Raw genomic sequence first — 18,974 nt, forward strand, 5'->3', positions numbered from 1 at the left:
CTTTTCCAATAAACTAGAATATTTTTGAAAGGGCCGCCGACAGAAACCGACATCATCCTGAGATGCCTGTTAAAAATGCAGATTCCTAGGCCCCACTTCTGATCTACAGAATCAGTAAATCTGCACTTTTAACAAGCTTCCTGGGTTTTTCTTGTGTACACTAACATTTAAAAACCACTGGATAGAACCATTGTTCTCATTGTTGCCCTCACTGACGAGCAAAGTCCCTAATATCTAGTAGAAGCTTAACAAATGTTGAACAAATTAATAGGTGTCTCCAGTTTGTCCTTGGATTCTTCTGTAACATCTTTGAGACTCATAGTATTAAACCTGCAACTTGTATCTCCTGCTTGTTTTAGGTGCTGACCAACTTTTGTGTAATAGTCTATGTATATGTCAGTTAGTCCCACTAGATAGAAAAATTCCTTACACTTTTGTCACTCTTGTATTCCCAGAGCCTACCTCAGTCACTGGCATACGGTAAGTGCTCGATAAATATTTGTTAAATTAATAGATCAATAAATGGATGGATGGATGGAGGGATGGATGGATGGATGGATGGATGGATGGATGGATGGATGGATGGAAGGATGATGGATGGATGGAAGGATGGATGGATGGATGGATGGATGGTTGGATGGATGGAGCTACCTAAATATAGACAACCCACCGACTTATTAAGTTGGGCATATTCTTCACTTGCTAGCATCTGAATTTTACAAGTATCTTATCCTACCTTAATTTTTTAAGTATTTTATGTTATCAGACATCCTACATTTGTTATTTCGTCTAGATAAGAGTTGGTTCTTGATCAAATGAGAATCATCCAAATTTAAATTTTTTTGAAATTTTTTATCATTCTTCTTCATTCTTTCAATTTCAACACCTACATCACGTAATAAATCCCAACAGCCATATCCCATAGGCCTTTTTCCTACCACCCCTCATTCCCAGTTGCAGAAGAAGGCAACCAAGAAGATAATTCATTATTACCAACAAAAAGAAGAAAAAGAAGTCAGCACTCTTTCTCCAAGTTCTCTTCCAGAAAGAAGAGGCAAAAAACAGAGAAAAACGGGCAGGAATAAATGACCAAGGGGAAGATTATGCTGACATTTCCAGCTACTGTCTCACCAAATAGCTGTTTTTAGTTCAATCCTTCTGGTCTTTCAGTCCCCTCTGATTTTCTATGATAGAGAGAATGTTATGTAAGTCTGCTCTAAACAAGTGAAATTTATAACAAATATAAAGCAGTGGTTTTTAAACTTTAGTATTCATAAATATTACCTGTGCTCTTTAAGCATACAGATTCCCAGATCTCAGACCCAATGGATTCTAATTTTAATAGGTATGTTAACAAGGTCAGAGGATATAAAATCAAATACAAAAATCAACTGCATTGATTTTTTAAAAAGCAATTGCATTGACTGATTTAAAAACAAGACCATCTACAATAGCACTAAACATGAAATACTTAGGTTTAAATATAACAAACTATGTACAAAATTTGTATGACACTGAAAACTACAAATATGGAGGAGAGAAAGTAAATAAGACCTAAATACAAGAAGTATGCCATGTCCATGGATTGGAAGTCTCAATATTGTTAAGATATCAATTCTCCCCAAATTGATCGTAGATTGAATGCAATAGCAACCAAAATTCCAGAAGGTATTTTTGTAAAAATTGACAAGCTTTTTCTAAAATTCATATGGAAAAGCAAAGGAACTAAAATAGCCAAAACAATTTTGAAAAAGAAGAAAGAGGACTCCCACTACCTGGTTTCACAACTTACTACAAAGTTACAATAATCAAGACAGTGTAGATTGGTGAAAAAGTACACATGTATATCAATGGAACAGAATAGAGAGCTCACAAATAGTCCCACACATACATTGTCGATTGATTTTCAACCAAGGTGCCAAAGCAATTCAACTGGGGAAAGGATAGTGTTTTCAACAAATGGTGCTAGAACAATTGAATATTTATATGCAAAAAAAAAAAAAAATGGCTTCATCCCATATCTAATTCAAGGTGTAGAATGGGGCAGAGGAATTTTTATTTTCTCTGAGGAACATAGAAAACGCTCTTCAATGGCTCTAGGCCTGTTTTCACCATGATATACGTGATTGGTAATATTCACATGTAAGTCTCATAGATGTAATCTGATCTTAAAGAAATCCCTCAAAATTGGAGGGTTGGAGCAATAATGTCCAACAGTAATTCAAAATTGCCACAGCTATTAAGAATGTGGAGCCCTGCTGGCACAGTGGTTAAGATCTCGTCTGCTAAACAAAAAGTTGGCAGTTTGAATCCACCAGGCATTCGAAACCCTAGTGGGCAGTTCTACTCTGTTCTATAGGGTCGCTATGAATCAGAAACTTCTCGAGGGCAATGGGTATTAAGAGTGCACCTACAATCATGGATTGAATCGTAGATAAGAGTCTGTAACGCGTAATTCTGTAGCATTAACTATATCCCTCTTATACCCATCAGGAAAATATATATATATATAAACCTGGTACCTTTGAGTCGATTCCAACTCATAGCGACCCTATAGGACAGAATAGAAATGTTCCACAGGGTTTCCAAGGAGTGGCTGGTGGATTTGAACTGACAACCTTTTTGTTAGCAGTCGAACTCTTAACCACTGCATCACCAGGGCTCCATATATATATCAGGATGCCCATAATTCAGAGTCCTGTTATTATAGAGATGACCTTGAATCTTCTTCAACGTACAAACAAAATCATTTATGAACATGGGTGCTTAAACTATTAATATTACTATTTTTTAATAAATTCTTTGTGATACCTGCACAACTGATCCAGACCCAATACTGTGTCCTGAATAACTGCCGTAAATCACTTGACTTAAATCAGATGGTAAATATTTCTGTTTCCAGAACGATTTAAATTAAAAAGACTGAAAATACCAAGTGTTGGTGAAGATACAGAGCAACCAGAATTCTCATATATTGCTGGTAGGAAACTGATATTTACCCAAGAGAAATGAAAACATATGTTGCCAAAAAACTTGTATAAGAATGTTTATAGCAGATCTACTCATAATAGACCCAAACTGGAAATGACTGACCCCAAAGTCCATCAACAACCAAAAGGGTTAAAAAAAAAGTGACATATTCATACAATGGGATAATACTCAGCGATAAAAAGGAACAAACTACCAATACACACATGGAAACCCTTGTGGTGTAGTGGTTAAGTGCGAAGGCTGCTAACCAAAGGGTTGGCAGTTTGAACCCACCAGGGGCTCCTTGAAAACTGAGGGGCAGTTCTACTCTGTCCTATAGAGTCGCTAAGAGTTGGAATCAACTCTATGGCAACAGGTTTGGTTTGTTTGTTTTTTTTTAACCAACACACACAACATAGATAAAGCTCAAAATCATGTTGAGTGGAAAAAAAACAAACAAACCAGTAACAAAAGAGTACATTCTGTATTATTCCATTTACATAAATTTCAGGAAAAGGCAGAGCTAATGTGTAGTGATAGAAATCAGAACAATGGTTACCTCTGCAAAGGGCAGATATTGACTGGAAAGGGGCATAAAGGAATTTTTAGGGTGAAAGAAATGTTCTATACCTTATATGGGCAACAGTTACATGAGTATAATCATTTGTCAAAACTAATTGTTCACTTATGATCTGTGCATTTCCTGTATGTAAACTATCTCCTTTTAAAAACTTATGTTTCTACATTGGCCAGAAATATCAAAGGATGACTTATCTTTTATGCATTGTGGTTTCATTTTTAGAAAATGAAGAAACCTAAGGCTTTAAACAGTCAGTCTAGGATTATAATCATAGGAATCACCAATATCTTAACCTAATTGCCCTCCTTCCTCCAACCATTCCACAAAGGGATTACAGGAGAATCAAGCAAGGTCCCAGTATGTAATTAATATAGGTGTCTGGCACAATTATGGTTCTTTATATTCATTAGTTAATTTAAATCTCCCTTTTAAAAAATGTATGGTTATAATATTTAACAGATGGGGATAAAGGAGCAGGTAGGCCAAGTAATTTGCCCAAGGTCACACAGCTAATGAGTGATGTCACCAGGATTCAAACCCAAATCCTAAACCAACACTCTGCCATCTCCCAATTAATGTATATATATACCTAAAACTTGCTCTTGAATGTACAGTAGCTAAAGTGAAGGGAAGAAATGATGAAGTAAAAGAGCTGAACAGAAGATTTCAAAGACAGGCTCGAGAAGATAAAGCATTTTTGTAATGAAGTGTGCAAAGACCTGGAATTAGAAGACCAAAAGGAAAAAGCGGGCTCAACGTTTCTTAAGCTGAAAGAAGTGAAGAAATAATTAAAGCCTCGAGTTGCAATTTTCAAGGATTCTACAGGAAAAATATTGAATGACGCAGGAAGTATCAAAAGAAGATGGAAGGAATACACAGAGTCATTGTACCAAAAAGAATTGGTCAATGTTCATTTTCAGGAGGTAGCATATGATCAAGAACCGATAGTATTGAAGGAAGAAGTCCAAACTGCCCTGAAGTCATTAGCAAAAACCAAGGCTCCAGGAATTATTGTTGTTGTTGTTAGGTGCCGTCGAGTCAGTTCCAACTCATAGTGACCCCATATAGAACAGAACAAAACACTGCCTGGTCCTGTGCCATCCTCATGATCGTTGGTATGCTTGAGCTGATTGTTGCAGCCACTGTGTCAATCCATCTCATTGAGAGTCTTCTTCTTTTTCACTGATCCTCTACTTTACCAAGCATGATGTCCTTCTGCAGGGACTGGTCCCTCCTGATAACATGTCCAAAGTATGTGAGATGAAGTTTCACGATTCTTGCCTCTAGGGAGCATTCTGGCTGTACTTCTTCCAAGACAGATTTGTTCATTCTTCTGGCAGTCCACAGTATATTCAATATTCTTTGCCAACACCACAATTCAAAGGCGTCAATTCTTCTTCTGTCTTCTTTACTCATTGTCCAGCTTTCGCATGCATTTTAGGTGATTGAAAACACCATGGCTTGGGTCAGGTGTGCCTTAGTCTTCAAGGTGACATCTTTGCTTTTCAACCCTTTAAAGAGGTCTTTTGCAGCAGATTTGCCCAATGCAATGTGTTGCTTGATTTTTTTGACTGCTGCTTCCATGGGTGTTGATTGTGGATCCAGGAATTGAGGGAATCCAACTGAGATGTTTCAAAAAACAGATGCAGCTCTGGAGGTGCTCACTTGTCTATGCCAAGAATTGGAAGACAGCTATCTGGCCAACTGACTAGAAGAGATCCATATTTGGGCCCATTCCAAAGAAGGTGATCAAACAGAATGTGGAAATTATTGACCAATATCATTAATATCACACACAAGTAAAATTTTGTTGAAGGTGATTCAAAAATGGTTGCAGCGGTACATTGACAGGGAACTGCCAGAAATTCAAGCTGGATTCAGAAGAGGACATGGAACAAGGAATACCATTGCTGATGTTAGATGAATCTTGGCTAAAAGTGAAGAATACCAGAAGGATGTTTACCTGTTATCATGGATTGAATTGTGTCCCCAAAAAATGTGTGACAACTTGTCTAGGCCATGATTCCCAGTATTGTGTGGTTTTCCTTCATTTTGTGATCTGATGTGTTTATGCTAAGTTGTTGTAAATCCTAACCTCTATGATGTTAATGAGGCAGGATTAGAGGCAGCTATGTTAATGAGGCAGGACTCAGTATACATTAGGTTGTGTCTTGAGTCAATCTGTTTTGAGATATAAAAGAGAAAAGTGAGCAGAGAGACAGGGGGACCTCACACCACCGAGCAAGAAGAGCTTGTGCATCCTTTAGACCTGGGTCCCTGTGCTAAGAAGCTCCTAGACCAGGGAAAGATTGATGACAAGGACCTTTCTCCAGAGCTGACAGAGAGAGAAAGGCTTCCTCTGGAGCTGGTACCCTGAATTTGGACTTCTAGCCTACTAGACTGTCAGAGAATAAATTTCTGTTTGTTAAAGCCATCCACTTGTGGTATTTCTGTTATAGCAGCAATAGATAACTAAGACACCTGTGTTTTATTGACTATGCAAAGGCATTCAACTGTATGGATCATAACAAATTATGGATAACATTGCAAAGAATGGGAATCCCAGAACACTTGCTTGTGTTCATGCAGAACCTATACATAGACCAAGAGGCAGTTGTTCTAACAGAACAAGGGGATATGGATGGGCAGAGCCAAGATGGGGGCTTAGTCACACACACCATAACATCCTCCTGCACCAAAGGCCAAATAAAAACAAGCAAAACAGAAGCAGATAACAATCTAGGAATCCTGAACATCAAAAAAGAAAGTCTAAGGATTGAACCGAATACTGACTGGAAGGAATAAGGAAAGCAGTGGAAAAGGAGTAACACGGAACAGCAGAGTTCAGCCAGCTATCCCAGCGTGCCACAGCTAATCAGAACAAAGCCAACAACAACCTTGGGTGAAGAAAACAGCAAGGCAACTTCACTGTTACTTTCCCAAAAGGGATAAAGAACCTCTATAGACACACATAGAAAGAAACAAGAGTCAGGGAGGGTGCTAGACCCAGAACCAGTGATACTCAGGAACAGCAGCCCTTGACCTCAGGGAATGAGTGTGTGCACAAGGTGGTGGACTCAGAGTATCATCAGAAACTCTCCCACCCAACCGGTCCCCGGGCATAACCCCCTCCTCAAACTCGAGAGAGGACGGGTCCTGCTCAATGGCTGCAGCAGACGCAAGGTGCCCCGGTACCCAAATATCCTAGCCAGAGGGACACAATCTCCTACACGCCACCCTCATGATAAGAAGCGGCAGAGGGCCCCATACCCCAACTGCCTTACCTGACTGGAAGATCATGAGCCTATCCTCTCCCCTCCACCCTATCCAACACCGTCCATTACTCCCCCTTGCCCACCTAATGAGTGAGACTAGGCAACCCCTGCGTGTGTGCCTGCCTGCCACCTACTATCCCCCCCCCAAGGACTCCCCATGCAAGGTGGCACTTCTATGGGTGCATCTACCAAGCATGACTCCATCATAGAAGAGCCATGACTCTTCTATGTGTTCTGTGCATGTATCCCTGCATAGCCCCTTCCCCCGTCCCCCCATCTGGTGCAAGGTGGCACTTCTGTGAGTGTAACCACCAGGCGCAACTCTCTTCCTTAAACTGTCCAGAGAGGGGCAGAGGAACTGTGACAGTGCACATCCAGCTGCAGCCCCTTCTCCCCTCCACCACCAACTGACACGAGGTGGCATCACTGTGCTTGCATTCTCCAGGCATGACTTTCTCCCTTAACCCACCAGGAGAAGGGCAGAGGAAACACAAGTAAATGCACATCCCACAGCAGCTCCTTCTTCCCTCCCTTTGCCTGACTTGAGGAAGCATCTCTGTGCACATACCCTCGAGATGTGACTCCATCCCTTAACCCACCCAGCAAGGGGCAGAAGAACCATGAATGTGCACACATCTTCTCACAGTCCCTTCTTCCCTCTCCTCACCTGACAGGAGGCATTACCACTGTGCATGCATCCACCATGATTGAATTCATCCTATATCCCACCTAGCAAGGGGCAGAGGCTTTACGACTACCTGCACATCCTGCCTGAGGCCCTTTCCTCCCTCCACTTGCCCAGTGCAGAGCAGAAGAGTGAGTGAGCACACACTCACCCACTGCAGCCTCTTCCCTCTTCCCACCACCGAAAGACAGATGCAGTGAGACTGAGCGATCATCTGCTTGCTGTTCCTACTTCCCTCCCCCTGGGCAGAGCAACTGTGTGAATGTTCCCCCGCCACCCTCCCTCTACTAGCCCCACCTTCCCACCACAACCAGTGAGAGGAGAGGGGCACACCACCATTTGCCCACCACATCGCTGCTTCACTTGCATGGAGAGCATCATTCCCTGCTCCTGAGCCACCAAACTGAAGATAGAAAAAGGCCAAAGCCAAACCAACCCACCCTCAGCTGCCCCACAAGATCAGTAAACAGAGACCCAAGCTCTCACACCTATCCACCACTCCACCTGCCAAAGACAGGTAAGGAGGGTTCCAGCACGGCCAGTCCAGCAACCACAGCACTACTGCAGCCACACCTGCCAGGAGTCACTAAAACAAACAAACAAAAAACAATACTTAGCAAACAGTTATACAAATAAAAAAACAAATACAATAACCCCTTAATATCCCAGAGAAAACAGAAAATAGCAAACCACCTAAAGAAATAGGGCAAGATGGCTCCAGCAAGTAACCATAATAAAGAACCAGAAATCCTCCCTGAGGAAGAAAAAGTAATGGAGCTTCCTGATAAGGAATTCAAAAGGATTATGTTTTGGGTCCTCAAAGGAATTAAGGAAAACACAGGCAAACTATGGAGCACGGAGATAAAACCAAGGAATGTACAGACAAAACACTAAAAGAATTCAGGAGAAAAATACAAGAACAAAATGACAAAATAAATAGATGATTGGAAGTGATACTGAAGCAGCAGCTGGAAATCCAGAAGCTTAACAAGAAAATTGCCAAAATTGAGAACTCAATGGAAAGTCACAGGAGTAGAATTGAAACAATGGAAGAGAGGATCAGCTGAATAGAAGACCAATTCCTTGACACTAATCTCTTCAAGGAACAATTAAAAAGAAGAAGAAGAAAGCCTAAGAATTGTGGGACACCATTAAGAGGAATAACTTTCACATGATAGGAATCCCAGAACACTAAGAGTCAGCAAAAAGCACAGAGAGAATTGTGGAAGATATGCTGACAGGAAACTTACCTAATATCATGAAAGATGAGAAGATAACCATACAAGAAGCACAATTATCCCCACACAGGATAGATCCCAATAGAAGAATACTGAAACATATCATAATCAAACTTTCCAAACACAAAAATAAAGAAAGAATCCTGAAAGCAGCTCAGGAAAAATGAAAGATCATCTACAAAGTAGTGTCAATAAGACTAAGCTCTGATTACTCAGCAGAAACCATGCAGGCAAGAAGATAATGGGATAATATATATATAAAACTTTGAAAGAAAAAAAACTGCCAACCAAGAATTATATATCCAGCAAAACTATCCCTCAAATATGATGGTGAAATAAGGACATTTCTGGACAAACAGAAATTAAAGCAATTTTTAAAAACCAGACCAACATTACAAGAAATATTACAGGGAGTCCTTCAAACAGAAAACTAATAACACACCAGACAACAACTTAAGATTAAAACACATGATAACATCAGACAGCTATCAACCCAGATAAAGAACTTTCAAAAATAAAATAAAGCTAAAAGATGGAAAACAGGGAACCAGAGACATTAATCTGTAACTGACAACCACTTCAAAACACAAAGGGGGAGTAAAGGGAATAGGTTTAGAACTTCCATATGGAGAGGAGGTCAAGGCAATATCGAGAAATAAATTACTGCTTTAAACTTAAGAAGATAAAGGTAAAGTTCAGGGTAACCACAAGGTAAGTCAACAAAAGTACTCATCAAAATATAAAAGAAGAAAATCATAAAGATTCAGCACACACAACCAAAAATGATGAAGGAAATGAAAAGATAAGCCACAATCAGAAAAACCCAACATGGAAAATCAAGTGAAAAAAAAAAAAAAAACAGTCAACACCACAAAAAAAACATAAGAAAATGACAGCAATAAACTCATACCTATTGATAATCACACTGAATGTAAATGGCCTAAATGCACCAGTAAAGAGATGGAGAGTGGCAGAATGGATTTAAAAACACAGCTCATCAATATGCTGTCTGCAAGAGACACACCTTAGACACAAAGATATAAATAAACTAAAACTTAAAGGATGGAAAAAGATATATCAAGCAAATAATGACCAAAAAAGAGCAAGAGTTGCAATATTAATCTCTGATAAAATAGATTTTAAAGCAAAATCCACTATAAAAAACAAGGAAGGACATTATATAATGTTTAAAGTGTCAATCCACCAAGATGACATAACCATTAAAAATATATACACACCCAACAACAGAGCTCCAAAACACATAAAACAAACTCTAACAACACTGGAAAGATAAGTAGATACTTCCACAATAATACCAGGAGATTTTTAACACACCATTCTCGGTGAAGGATAGAACAACTAGAAAGAAACCCAGGAAAGACACTCAACTTCACCTCATAGACATATACAGAGCACATCACCCAACAGTGGCAAAGTACACATTCTTCTCCGATGTTCATGGATCATTCCCCAGAACAGACCATATTTTAGGCCACAAAGTAAGCCTCAACAAATTCAAAAGCATCAAAATAATACAAAGCATCTTCTCTGACCGCAACGCTATAAAAGTAGAAATAAATAACAGGAAGAGCAAGGGGAAATATCTAATAAATGGAAACTGAATAACATCTGCTTAAAAACTACTAGGCAATAGAAGAAATCAAGGATGAAATTTTAAAAATTCCTAGAATCAAATGAGAACAAAAACACAACATACCAAAACCCTTGGGACACAGCAAAAGCAGTGCTCAGAGGTCAATTTACAGCAATAAACATACACATCAAAAAAGAAGAATAAAAAAATAAAAACATTAACCCTACAATTTGAACAATTAGAAAGACAGTAGCAAAAGAATCCCACAGTCACCAAAAGAAATGAAATAATAAAAATTAGAACAGGAATAAATGAAACAGAACAGAAAAACAATAGAATCAACAAGACTAAAAGCTGGTTTTTTGAAAGGATTGATAAAATTGACAAACCACTGGCCAAACTGACAAAAGAAAAACAGGGGAAGATGCAAATAACTGAAATAAAAAGTGACAATTTGAAAACCTAGAGGAAATGGACAGATTTTCAGAAACACACCACTTACCTAAACTAACACAAACTGAGGTGGAAAATTTGAAACAGACCCATAACAAAAGAAGAATTGAAGGGATCATAAGAAAACTCCTAACAAAAAAAAGCCCTAGTCCAGACGCCTTCACTGGAGAACTCTACCAAACATTCAGAGAAGAGTTGATACCAATTCTACTCAAACTATTCCATAACATAGAAAAGGAAGGAATACTCCCGAACTCATTCTATGAAGCCAGCATAACACTAATACCAAAACCAGGCAAGGACACCACCAAAAAAGAAAACTACAGACCAATATCCTTCATGAATATAGATGCAAAAATTCCCAACAAAATCCTAGCCAACAGAATACAACAGAATATCAAAAAAATAATACATCATGACCAAGCCGGACTCATACCAGGCTTGTAAGTTTGGTTCAATGTTAGAAAATCAATCAATGTAATCCACCACATAAATAAAGCAAAGAAAAAGAATCATACGATCATATCAACCAATGCAGAAAAGGTGTTTGATAAAGTCCAACACACACTACTGATAAAAACTCTCAGCAAAATAGGAATAGAAGGGAAATTCCTCAACATAATAAAATGCATTTATACAAAACCAACAGCCAACATTAACCTCAATGGAGAGAATCTGAAAGTATTCCCCCTGAAAACAGGAATAAGAGAAGAATGTCCTTTATCACCACTCTTATTCAACATTGTATTGGAAGTCCTAGTGAGAGCAATAAGGCAAGAAAAGGAAATAAGAGGCATCCACATTGGTAAGGAAGAAGTAAAACTATCCTGATTCACAGATAATATGATTTTATACACAGAAAATCCTAAGGACTCCACAAGAAAGCTATTGGAAATAATAAAAGTATTCAGCAAAGAGGCAGGATACAAGATTAACATACAAAAATCAGTTGGATTTCTCTACATTAACAAAGAGAGCCGTGAAAAGGAAATCAGGAAAGCAATACCATTTACAATTGCCCCCCAAAAGATAGACTACTTAGGAATAAATCTAACCAGGGACATAAAAGACTTATACAAAGAACACTACAGAACACTACTGCAAAAAACCAAAAGAGACCTACATAAATTGAAAAACATACCATGCTCTTGGATAGGAAGAATTAACATTGTGAAAATGTCAATACTACCCAAAGCAATATATAGATATAATGCAATCCTGATCCAAATCCCAACAGTATTCTTCACCAAGAAGGAAGAACTAATCATTAACTTTATATGGAAAGTAAAGAGGCCCAGAATAAGTAAAGCCTTATTAAAAAAGAAGAACAAAGTGGGAGGCCTCATACTACCTGATCCCAGAACCTACTATACTGTCAAGGTAGTCAAAACAGCCTGGTACTGGTACAATAACATACACAAATAGCAATGGAACAGAATTGAGAACACAGACATAAATCCATCCACCTATGGACAGCTGACCTTTGACAAAGGACCAAAGGAAATGGGGAAGAGACTATCTCTTCAACAAATGGTGCTGGTAAAATTGGATATCTCTCTGTAGAAAAATAAAACAGGATCCATAACTCACATCATACACAAAAACTAACCCAAAATATATCAAAGACCTAAATATAAAACCTAAAACTATAAAGATCTTGGAGGAAAAATTAGGGACAATGCTAGGGGCCCTAACATATGGCATAAATAGATAACCAAGCATAACTAAAAATGCACACATAGAAGAAAATAAACTAGATAAACGGGACCTCCTAAAAACTGAATACTTATGCTCAACAAAAGACTTCTCAAAAAAAGTAAAAAGAGAACCTACAGATTGGGGAAAAAAATTTGGCTACAACATATCCAACAAGGATCTAATCTCTAAAATTTTTAGAAAACTTCAACAGCTCAACGACAATAACAAAAAGACAAATAATCCAGTTTTTAAATGGGCAAAGGAAATGAACAGACACTTCACCAAAGAAGACATTCTGGCTGCTAACAAACATATGAAGAAATGCACATGATTATTAGCAAATCAAAACTACAATAAGATACCATCTCATTCCGACATTACGGGCACTAATCAAAAAAAAAAAAAACAGAAAACAACAAATGTTAGCAAGGGTGTGGGGAGATTGGAACTCTTATACACCGCTGGTGGGAATGTACAATTGTACAACCACTATGGAAAATGGTATGGTGCTTCCTCGAAAAGCTAGAAATACCATATGATCCAGCAATCCCACTCCTAGGTATATGCCCTAAAGAAATAAGAGCCATGACACGAATAGACATATGCACACCCATGTTCATTGCAGCATTATTCACAATAGCAAAAAGGTAGAAGGAACCTAAGTGCCCATCAACAGATGAATGGATTAACAAACTGTGCTATATACACACAATGGAATACTACACAACAATAAAGAATAGTGACAAATCAGCGAAACATCTCACAACATGGATGAATCTGGAGGGCATTATGCTGACTGAAATAAGTCAATCACAAAAAAACAAATATTGTATAAGACTGCTTTTATAAAGTAACAGCAAAAGATTTATACACAGGAAAAGAAAAAAAAAGACTCTGATGGTTACCACGGATGAGGGGGAAGGAGGGAAATTATCAAGGAGACAGTAGATATGAGTTAATATTGGTGAAGGGAAAGGCAATACACAGTAAGGGAAAAGTCAGTACAACATGATCACAGCAAGAGAGGACACTGAGAGGAACGCAGGAATAAAGGACAAGTATGGGAGTCCTGGTGGCACAGTGGTTAAGAGCCCAGGCTGGTAACCAAAAGTTAGTTCGAATCCACCAGCCACTCCTTGGAAACCCTATGCGGAAGTTCTACTCTGTCCTGTAGGATCTCTGTGAGTTGGAATTGACTCAATGGCAACAGGTTTTTTGTTTGTTTGTTTTATGGTAACTACTATAGCATAGACAATTTCTGCAACAATAGAATCAACAAACAATAAACTACAAATTGATACACAGATAGATAGATACATATGCCAACAGGTGAGGGAGGAGCTAAAGGAACATACCCACTGGCAGATATAGATTCAAAGGTGGAAATTTCTAAATACAAGACTGCAGGTGCTCATCATATATTAATACAGACAATGGAGAACACAAGTGGCATAGTTGGGGAAACTTCTTAGACATAACTAAACATTTTATGGGATGAAGTTCCCAGACTCAAAGGCAAAGGATCATAGACTCAGGGGACACCTACATCAATTGGCACAATATAGTTCTTAAAGAAAATGTTCTACATCCTACTTTGGTGAGTAGCGTCTGGGGTCTTAAAATCTAGTAAGCAGTCAACTAAGATACAACTATCAGATAGGGAAAAATACTGAAGACCGAAGGGAGTAATTAAGCCAAAGGACTAATGGAGCACACGAACCACAGCCTACAAGACCCCTACACCAGAAAACTCGATAGTGCCTGGCTACCACTACTGACCACTGTAACCGGGATTACAATCGAGAGTCCCGAAAAGAGTGGGAGAAAAATGTAGAACAAATTATCAAATTCACAAAAAAGATGGGACTTACTGGTCTCACAGAGACTGGAGGAACCCCCTAGACTCTGGCCTCCAGACACCCTGCTAACTCAGACTTATAGCCATTCTCGAAGTTTACCTTTCAGCCAAAGATTGTTGTTAGGTGCCATTGAGTCAGTTCTGACTCATAACAACCCTACATACAAAAGAAGGAAACACTGCCTGGCCCTGCACCATTCTCACGATGGTTGTTATGATTGAGCCCATTGTTGCAACCACTGTGTCAATCCATCTCGTTCAGAGTCTTCCTCTTCTTCGCTGACCCTCTACTTTACCAAGCATGGTGTCGTTCTCCAGGGACTAATCCCTCCTAATAACATGTCCAAAGTATGTGAGACGAGGTGTTGCCATCCTTGCTTCTAAGGAGCGTTCTGGTCGTACTTCTTCCAAGACACATATGTTCATTCTTTTGGCAGTCCATGGTAAATTCAATATTCTTCGCCAACACCACAATTCAAAGGTGTCAATTCTTCTTCTGTCTTCCTTATTCACTGTTCAGCTTTCACATGCATATTGAGGTAATTGAAAACACCATGGGTTGAGTCAGGTGCACCTTAGTCTTCCAGGTGACATCTCTGCTTTTCAACACTTTAAAGAGGTCTTTGTAGCAGATTTGCCCAATGCAACGCGTCTTTTGATTTCTTGCCTGCTGCTTCCATGGGTGTTGATTGTGGATCCAAGTAAAATGAAATCCTTGACAACTTCAATCTTTTCTCTGTTTATCATGATGTTATTGTTCCAGTTGTGAAGATTTTTGTTTTCTTTATGTTGAGGTGTAATCCATACTTAAGGCTGTAGTCTTTGATCTCCTTATGAAGAAGTGCTTCAAGTCCTCTTCACTTTCAGCAAGTAAGGTTGTGTCATCTGTATAACACAGGGTGTTAATAAGTCTTCCTCCAATACCTGACGCAGCTTCTCAGATCATTTGCTTAGCATACAGATTGAATAAGCAGAGTGAAAGCATACAAACCTGATGTACATCTTTTCTGACCTTAAACCATGCAGTATCCCCTTGTTCTGTTCAAATGACTGCCTCTTGATCTACGTACAGGTTTCTAATGAGCACAGTTAAGTGTTCTGGAATTCCCATTCTTCACTATGTTATCCATAATCTGTTATGATCCACACAGTCTAATGACTTTGCATAGTCAATAAAACACAGGTAAACATCTTTCTGGTACTCTCTGCCTTTAGCAAGGATCTGTCTGACATTAGCAATGATATGCCAAAGATTAGGCAGACCTATAAGACAAACAATAATGCACATGAGGAACATGCTTCTTAGATCAATCGAGTATATAAGCTCAAATGGGCAACACCTGCCCGGGAAGAAAGATGGGAAGGAGGAAGGGGACAGGAAATACTGGACAAATGGACACATTGAACCCAGAGTAGAAAGAGAGAGTGCTGACAAAATTTGAGATTGTAGCCAATGCCATGAAACAATTTGTGTATAAATTTTTGAATGAGAAACGAATTTGCTCTGTAAACTTTCACCTAAACCACAATTAAAAACAAAACAAAAAACAAGGGGATACTTTGTGGTTTAAAATCAGGAAAGGTGTGCGTCAGGGTTGTATCCTTTCACTATATTTATTCAATCTGTATGCTGAGCAAATAATCCAAGAAGCTGGACTGTATGAAGAAGAACAGGGAATTAGGACTGGAAGAAGACTCATTAACAACCTCCATTATGCAGATGCAGATGACACAACCTTGCTTGCCAAGAGTGAAGAGGATTTGAAGCACTTACTGATGAAGATCAAAGACTACAGCCTTCAGTATGGATTACACCTCAACATAAAACAAACATCCTCACAACTGGACCAATAAGCAACATCCATCTATCCTGATGGATGGAGAAAAGATTGAAGTTGTCAAGGATTTCATTTTACTCGGATCCACAATCAATGGAAGCAGCAGCCAAGAAATCAAACGACATATTACATTGGGTAAATCTGCTACAAAAGATCTCTGTAAAAGTGTTGAAAAGCAAAGATGTTACCTGGAGGACTAAAGTGCACCTGACCCAAGCCATGGTATTTTCAATCACCTCATATGCATGCGAAAGCTGGACAATGAATAAGGAAAACAGAAGAAGAATTGATACTTATATATTATGGTACTGGGTAAGAATATTGAATATTCCATGGACTGCCAGAAGAAGGAACAAGTCTGTCTTGGAAGAAGTACAGCCAGAGTACTACTTGGAAGCAAGGATGATGAAACTTTGTCTCACATACTTTGGACATGTTATCAGGAGGGACCAGTCCCTGGAGAAGGACATCAGGCTTGGTAAGGAAGACGATCAGCAAAAAAGAGGAAGACCCTCAATGAGATGGATTGACACAGTGGCTGCAACAATGGGCTCAAACATAGCAATGATTGTGAGGATGGAGCAGGACTGGGTAGTGTTTCATTCTGTTATACATGAGGTCGTTATGCAGAACTGATTCAATGGCACCTAACAACAACAATACCTGAATCACAATTCATAGATCTTTCCATTCTTTTATCATAAATCACGTCTTTGTACAGGGCTGTAAACCCATGGAAAGTTTTAAACTATCGCCTGACTCTAGTCACACCTGGTTCTCATTCTCAAAGCCATGTTTTCTTTGGAATCCAGAGAATGGAGTAATCTACTCAAAGTAAACAAAGGAAGCCACAGAGTGTAAACCAAAGGGCAAAGGGAGTTTTTCTTTCACTTAGTTGAAATGTTAAAACAAAATTCTCCATTATCCTCCACACTGAAGTATTGTCAGCATCTTTAGAAGGGCAGCAGACACTTTGATTGCATTTTTGAAATTAAAAATTGAGAGCCATTAGCAAAAGGAGGAGAGAAACAAGCTTTATGGTCTACAACCAATGGCTGCTGTTAAACCATGCTCCTTAAGATTGATTTCTTATTGATTTTTTGCTCTCATTAATGATGTTTAACAGTGAATTTCTAAACACCCAAATCTGTACCAAAGCCAATTATTTATCTCTGATCTCTTAGGACCCTAAGAACCCACCCAAAAATGCCAGAAAAATTCAAGTGGCTCTTATGTATATAGTGACATTAATATTCCACAGAAGAACCTCATTACCGTAATGTTAAAAAAAAAATGTAGCCAAGTCAATTTCAATTCATGGTAACTTCATAAGTGTCAGAGTAGGGTTTTCATGGCTGATTTATCAGAAGCAGATCTCCAGGCCTTTCTTCCAAGGGCCCTCTGGTTGGACTCAGACTGCCAAACCTTCGGTTAGCAGGTGGGTGTGTAAACCATTTACACCACTCAGAAACACCAATGTCAAAATAATTCACTTAAACCGTTTTCTGGTAAAACACAGAACATCTTGAAAAAGAATGATTTTGTATGGGTACCAAGACTGAAATAAGCTGAATAACTGCTGTTTCTAAATGAGCAGCTAATTAACTGGTGAAGAAAGAGAAAACATTATCACTATTGAACAAAGCAGGTTTCTGAATATCAGTTCAATACACTTCCATGATACAAATGCTCTGAAAGTCATTTTGCATCATCCACAAAAGGAAGAAAGTCCTCAGATTTCTGGTCAACAAAATTGGAAGTTGGTTTCTAATCTGGTTCCAAGCTCTAATCCTATTTTCCATGAAAAACAGTTTTCAGTTTAAAGAGCTCAGGACAATAATTCCTTCTGGAGAAAATTTAGTTCCGTGACTGGCTTATTGTTTTACATCCAAACCATCTTAGGTGTCAGCTATAAGCTGAAGAATCTTATTTCCCCTTTTTGGCTTATGGAGAAGGAGATAATAAAATCATCTCCCCAGATCTTATAACCCTCTGAGTTCCAAAATAGCAGCAAATGTGATTCCCAGGACTATAAATAGTCTTACACATCTCGCCTTTCCTGACAGATTTAACTTTTCAGTTTTCTTTGGTATTAGCAATAAAAGTATTATGTATAAAAGTCCTTAAGATTTGGGTAAAGCTGTCACAGGATTCAAAGTACACAGTTCCTATGGGCAAATGGCTTTTCATGTGGTTAAACTGAGGAAACAATTACAGGAGTGTGCAGGGAATAAAGAAAAAGACTCAGAATAATAGAGGTAAGGCAGAATCATCAAGAAAAAAATTTAAGTTTTAAACACATCATTTTTGTTAGGCATGCAGTTTCAAGTTGGTTAATTCAAGCTGAGGTGTTTTTTGACTTTGGGTCTCTCTAGGGAAAAACACAACCGCGGCAAAGGATAAGGAAAAGGGCTAGGGGTGGTGAATACAGAAAGTCTCTGGTTTTAATACCTAGCTCCATGACTCCCTAGCCAGGAAACTTGGGCAATAATAATAAATTGATAATAATAATAGCTAAGAGTCATCAAAGCTTAAGGTGTGCCAGCCACTGTTTTAAGTATTTTATGTGCGTTAACTCATTAAATTCTTTGAGGTAGTGAAGTGTTTAAAAGGTTGAGTTCTGGAGCCACATTGCTTAGGTTAAAAAAACTCTCTCTTCTGGAGTTCCAGCAAAATAGCGCTCTAGGCAGAAGCACCATGCCATCCCTCCACAGCAAAGATCCGAAAAACTAAGCCGAACAGAGAATACAACAATCCTGAAACCCTAAAACATCAAATGAAGAGA

The sequence above is a fragment of the Trichechus manatus genome, unplaced genomic scaffold (assembly GCF_000243295.1).
Source record: "Trichechus manatus latirostris isolate Lorelei unplaced genomic scaffold, TriManLat1.0 scaffold00119, whole genome shotgun sequence".
In the NCBI taxonomy this organism is placed as follows: Eukaryota; Metazoa; Chordata; class Mammalia; order Sirenia; family Trichechidae; genus Trichechus; species Trichechus manatus.